The sequence below is a fragment of the Bubalus kerabau genome, chromosome 4 (genome assembly GCF_029407905.1).
Source record: "Bubalus kerabau isolate K-KA32 ecotype Philippines breed swamp buffalo chromosome 4, PCC_UOA_SB_1v2, whole genome shotgun sequence".
Classification (NCBI taxonomy): domain Eukaryota; kingdom Metazoa; phylum Chordata; class Mammalia; order Artiodactyla; family Bovidae; genus Bubalus; species Bubalus kerabau.
The window spans coordinates 42,709,178-42,716,077 of NC_073627.1; positions in this window are offsets into that span (position 1 = coordinate 42,709,178).

Here is a 6,900-nt window from a genome sequence, read left to right on the forward strand (position 1 = left end):
CTGCATTGGGAGTGCTGAGTCTTAGCCGCTGAACCACCAGGGAAGTCCTGATGTGGACCATGTTAGAAGTCTTTATTGAATGTGTTACCATATTGTTTCTGAATGTGGGATCTTAGCTCTCCGACCAGGGATTGAACCACTTCTCCTGCATTGGAAGGCAAAGTCTTAATGGCTGGATCACCAGGGAAGTCCTTGTAGGAGCGTTTTGAAATGTTTTGAGCAGAGGAAGCAGCCTTGACCACAACCACTCACCCACTGTTCAGGATGAGTAAAAACGGATGCCAGAGAAGCGAGCAGGGCAGAGTGCTTATTTCACGAATCCAGTGATGCCTTGGCTCATTTTTAATGCTATTTAGGATGTCCCTGCCCAGAAGCTCTCTCAGAAGAGGTCAGAACACAATCAGCAAATTACTGAGCTTGCCAGCCTTTTTCGGAGTTCTCAGTATCGCAGCAAGCGATACATTACTGTCCCCACAGAGCATCTTTGCTGAGTGCCAAAAATCCCACGATATTAAGAGGCACAGCTCAGGTTCCAATTTACCTGTGAGCAGGTAGAAGCTGAAGGCTCATCTGTGTTTCCCATGGGGGAAGGGAGGGGAGGAGTGCCAGGCATCCTTTGAAATCCTGACAGCCCTGAGATGAACACTGACCTGAGATACAAACACAATCATGGATCATCTGTAGGGGAAAAACGGGGAGACGTCAAAGTCCGTGGCATTTAGTGGCCTCAAGTTCATTTTGGTTGTGATGCATTTATGTATAGCCCGTGCTTGGCTGTCTTATGGTTTTTGTATTTTAACTTGCTTCCTGATATTCCTGTGGTCAAGAGTTTTTACAACCAGTCCTTAATCTTTGAGGAGTGTTTCTCTAGTTAGCACAGGTGGTTGAAAGTCAAAACAAGGTTTTGTCCTTGTCTTCTCTCCCAGGTATATGTCCCCCAAAAAACTGAAAGCGAGGGTATCAAACAAATATCAAACAGATACTTGTACGCCAGTGTTCATAGCAGCGTTATTCACAATAGCTGCAAAGTTGGAGGGGGAGTATCTACTTTCCCTGAAGGTGAGCAGTTAATTCCACCAGCTGACAGAGCAGCAGTCTGACCGTCTCTCGTACTTTGGGTCTCAGCTCAGAGGCTGAGGTGAGAATTAGAAAGGGGAGCAAATTGTTCTGAAGCAGGATTGGAGAATGGACGTAGTTTTCCCACACCATTGCCTTTGATGAATGATCACAAATAGAAAGGAGGAAAAGCCTGGGATTTAACTGCGTTTTGAGAGAGCTTCCCTGGTGGCTCACATGGTAAGAATCTGCCTGCAATGCAAGAGACCCGGGTTCGATCCCTGGGACAGGAAGATCCCCTGGAGAAGGGAACGGCAACCCACTCCAGTATTCTTGCCTGGAGAATTTCATGGACAGAGGAACCTGGCAGGATACAGTCCATGGGGTCGCAGAGAGTTAAACACGACTGAGAGACTGATACACTAACACACACAACATGGATGAACCTGCAAAATATTACCCTAAATGAAATAAACCAGACACAAAAGGACAAATATTGTATGATTCCACTTCCAGGAGGTCCCTAGAGTAGTCAAGTTCATAGAGACAGAAAGTAGAAGAATGGTTACCAGGGGCTAGGGACAAGGAGGGAAGAGGAGTTGTTAATGGGTACAGAGTTTCTATTTGGGAAGATGGAAAGTTTCTGGAGATGGGTGGTGAAGATGGTTGCACAACATTTTGAATGTACATGATGCCACTGAATTATACACTTAAAAATGGTTAAAATGCAATGAAAATGGTGAAAAACACTTACAAATGGTTAAATATAATTCAGACTATAATTCAAAAAGATACGTGCACCCCTATGTTCATAGCAGCAATACTCACAATAACCAAGATATGGAAGCAACTTTATCCATTCTATCAACAGAGGAATGGATAAAGAAGAGGTGGTGCAACTATACAATGGAATCCTACTCAGCCACGAAAAAGGATGGAATAATGACATTTTCCGCAACATGGGTGCAACTAGAGATTATCATACTATGTGAAGTAAGTCAGGAAGAGAAAGACAAACACTATATGATATCACTTGTATCTGGAATCTAAAATATGACACAATTGAACCTATCTATGAAACAGGATCATGGACATAGAAAGCAGTCTACTGGCTGCCAAGGGGGAGGAGGTTGAGGGAGGGCTGGAGTGGAAGGCTGGAGTTAGCAGATGTAAGCTTTTATATATAGAATGGATAAACAACAAGGTCCTACTATATAGCAGAGAGAACAATATTCAGTGTTCTCTGATAAACAGTGATTGGAAAGAATAAATACAAAAGAATGTACATATATGTATAACTGAATCCCTTGGCTGTAGAGCAGTAATTAACACAACACTGTAAATCAACTATACTTTGATTTAAAAATGATTAAAGTGGTTAATTTTATATGATGTATATTTTACACACAATTTAAAATGGTTTCTTAATCAAACTTAGAGATAAAAATCTATGCTGGGGCCTGTTAGTTCTATCTTGTCTCATAAACCTCATCAGCCCCAACCCAAGCCCAGCTGGTGATTAGAAATTAGTACCTTTGGCCAGAAGAGAGTTCGTCTCAGGACAATCTCTTCTGGTTGCTGGGAGATAGAATCCAGTTGCTGCTTTAATAGTGGGTTAGAACAGCCATGACACTGAAGCTCACACCTCAGTGTAAGCTAAATAAGGTGTCAGTAAACAAAGCATCCGCACTGTTCAAACATCCAATAAAACAGAGCACAGGTGGTAAAAAGGCTCCCTCCCACCGTTTTCCCATCCACTCAGTGCCATGGCCTTCAACAGGTGACTCCTGGCTTTAGTTATTTTTTTAACCATCTATGTGTACACAAATATGCATACAAGCTACTATAAAAGTGTTAGTTGTTGGTCATGTTCAACTCTTTGAACATGAACATGTGACCCTATGGACTGTAGCCTGCCAGGTTCCTCTGTCCATCGCATTCTCCAGGCGAGAATGCTGGAGTGGGTAGCCATTCCCTTCTCCAGGGGATCTTCCCAACCCAGAGATCAAACCTGGGTCTCCTGCATTGCAGGCAGATTCTTTACCATCTAAACCACCAGGGAAACCAAGCTACTATGGGTATACATTATTTTTCCCTTTTTTTAAAAAAAAACTCAAAAGGTAGCACACTTCTCTGACCTTTTTGTGGTTGTTAGAATGTGTCTTGCTGAACTTTCCATTAAATATCAAAAACGTAAGGAGTTTCCTTAACTCTCTTTTTTATAGCTGTATAATACTCTAACACATGGCAGAAACATAATTTATTCCTTATTATTGAACATTTAGCTGTTTCCATTCTTTTGCCATTACATAATTATAATGGATCAGTTCAGTTCAGTTCAGTCGCTCAGTCGTGTCCAACTCTTTGCGACCCCATGAATCACAGCACACCAGGCCTCCCTGTCCATCACCAACTCCCGGAGTTCACTCAGAGTCACGTCCATAGCCTGTATGAATATCATTTTGCACATGTGTAAGGATATCTGAAGGAAAAAAATTCTGTGATGACTAGATCAGAGGATATAAACATTTGTAAATTTGATAAATACTGACAAATTGTCCTTGATAGGGGAGTCAGTTTACCTTCCTACTGGCAACGTGTGAGAATGCTTGTTTTTTGGCCTATGCAGTGATATCAAATTTATGGATTTTTACCAGTATAATGGGTGAAAAGTGAAATCTCAATGTGGTTTTAATTTGCATTTCTCATATGACTAGGGTTGAGCATCTTTTTATAATAAGAGCCATTTCTCTTTTTTTTTGTGGTCCATCTGTTTATATCTTTTGCCCATTTTTCTCTTGGGCTAGTAATCTTCTTCTCTTCAAATATTATGGAAATTAACTCTTTGCCTATAATTTGAGTTGAACATATTTCCCCAGGTTTATCATTTGTCATTTGACTTTACGTTTTGCCTTACAATTTTTTTGCTGCAACCTCCTCTTCATTTGAAATCTTAGTTCCCTGACCAGGGATCAAACCCTCAAACCTAAGCCCCCTGCAGGGAAGCATAGAGTCTTAACTACTGGACTGCCAAGGAAGTCCCACAAAAATTTTTATGTAGCCAAATTTATCAATTTATGTTTAGTGACTTTTGGATTTTGTGATATAATGAGATAGACCTTGCTTCCTTTGGGGTTACAAGAGAATCCTCTCATATTTTCTTCTATTACTGTCATGATTTCATTTTTCTTCCACTTCAAACTTTGATTTAATTGGAATTTATCCTCACATGTAATGTGAAGTCTGAATCCAACTTTGTTTTCCACTGGCAACCCACTAGTTCCAATACTACGTGTTAAGAAATCCATCTGTCCCCTCACTGCTTCCAGATTCTATTTGAATTAAATGCTATGGGATGGAGTGGTCTACCAGAGTCCCTATTCAAGGTGGATTCCATCTTTCAAGCCCAATCACTAAGGGACTGCAAAAAAGCACATCTTAGACCTTTAGCAAATTTTCTGGAAAATGCAACCCCAAGTGCTTTGCTCACCAATCTGCATTCCCAACCTCTCCCAGACCTCACTCAGTATTGATCCCTATCTCATTAACCCTTTCATACTTTAAAAAATAATTTCATTATTCTTTGTCTAACAAAGATTTTTCCTTGTGGAAAGTTTTCTTCTAAATTACCTAGTCCACTACCACCAGAAGAGGAAGTTCTGGGTTTAGGAGGTAGAAGTCCATATGTCCAACCACCCTTGAATTCTTGGGATGAACTCCATGTGATATATTAATTTTAATATGCTATATTCTTTTAATTAATATTGTAATTGAGCTTTTTGCATTAATATTAATTAATGAGTTGCACCTATATTTATATATTTAGTAAAATCTTCACTGGACTTGTGCTCATATTTCTAAAAATTTTTGAAATTTTCATTCTTTTTCAGTAACATGTAACATTTCAGTAACATGTAACAAAAGCCCTGGGATTATCTTCTCTTGAAAGGTTTGGTAGAATTCCCCTGTGAAACCATGTAGTACAATGATTTTAATTACAGTCATTGGGACCCTTGCTGGAGGGCTATGAAGGGAAGAAATGTAATCTACAATACAGATAGTATTTTATTCACACCAGTGCACACAGCTGGAGCTGGAATAATTGTGTGATTTAAAAAAATTTAATTCTAGTAAATTTTCAATACCATGAAATTATAAAGATTAAATTTTGTGGGTTTTTTTTTTTCCTGTTTTGCTCCAAGAGTCAAAAAGCATATAAGTCTTTTCATTTACTTATTTCATGCTCTAGCTTTTTCAGAGATCAAAATATGTGCATTAAACCACTTCCCAAACATTTATTCCGCCTTTCTTGGCCATCAGAGCTCTAGAGATACATATAGTTGCTTCAGGCCATAATGATAACCCTTCCTCCAATACCCAAAGCTAATCTTCTATAATATTTGACATTTGCTCATCAGAAAACAATTCCTATTTCTGGGCTTCATATCTGTGCTGTTCTCCCCCACTGGGAGAGGGTTTCACCTCTTTGATTACTCCTATAAGCAGAGTAAATTATGATCATTAAGAATAAAGATGAAAGCAAGATGGGGAGGTGGAACATTGAATCTACACGCTAAAGCGAAACCAGAATAAACAAACAAAACTTCAATAACAACACAAGCTCAAAAGCCCTTTAGGACAAAATGCTATTTACTAACGGGTTATTTTCTCATCTCCCCTTCTGAGGGAAAAGTCACTCACAGAGACCCTGATGGACAGCCTTAAAGTGACCTCTGCAAGGTGGCCTGATTTCATAGGAGGTATGGGATTTAAAGTCTAATTTGGAGCTTCAAAGTAATAGGAGACTAAGGGCATCTAACCTGGAACCTTGCCCCACCCCCACAACGCTGGGAAAAGAGTATGAGTCAAGTTCACTGTCAAAATAAGAAGTGGCTGGAGACTTTCCGGTGGTCCAGTGGCTGACACTCAACACTTCCACTGCAGGGGGTGTGGGTTCATCCCTGCGTGGGGAATTAAGATCCCGCAAGCTGCTGCCGCTGCTGCTAAGTCGCTTCAGGCGTGTCCGACTCTGTGTGACCCCATTGACGGCAGCCTACCAGGCTCCGCGGTCCCTGGGATTCTCCAGGCAAGAACACTGGAGCGGGTTGCCATTTCCTTCTCCAATGCATGAAAGTGAAAAGTGAAAGTAAAGACGCTCAGTCGTGCCCGACTCTTCGCGACCCCATGGACTGTAGCCTACCAGGCTCCTCCGTCCATGGGATTTTCCAGGCAAGAGTACTGGAGTGGGTTGCCATTGCCTTCTCCACCTCCATCCACTAGACACGGCCAAAAAAAAATTTTTTTAATTAAAAAAAAAAGAAGTGGTTGAATTTCAAAGGATGTTGTCACGTCCAATGAATTTGTACCCTTACGATGTGGCTGCTGTGATTTTCCTGGCTAAATGTAGTTATTTAGCCACTAACTAAGGGAATCTAGAAATTCTAGTTGCCAAGATGTGTGTCTGTCTCTGTTTCCAGACTATAATCTCCTTGGTGACAGGAAATTATATATTTCAATCTCTGATTCCTCAGCGCCTGGCACAAAGTGCCTACTCAGTACATGAAAGAAAGAAAGAATGAAAAGAACAGTTTCCATTAATTAATTCATTCATTCATTATGTATCATGTAGCCGTGTTAGCCCTGTGCTAAATGTGGATAATAGATCAGAGGACAACCCTGGTCTCTGTTCTAATGCGATTTGTGACCCAATAGTACCAAGATGTCCAAGTACCACAGGAAATCGGAGGAGGGACAGTGGCTGTGGGCTCACCCCATACACTAGAGAGGCTTCCCGTCTGCTGTCGGTAGGACCTGCAAAGCACAGAGCAAAGGAGTCTTGAGGGA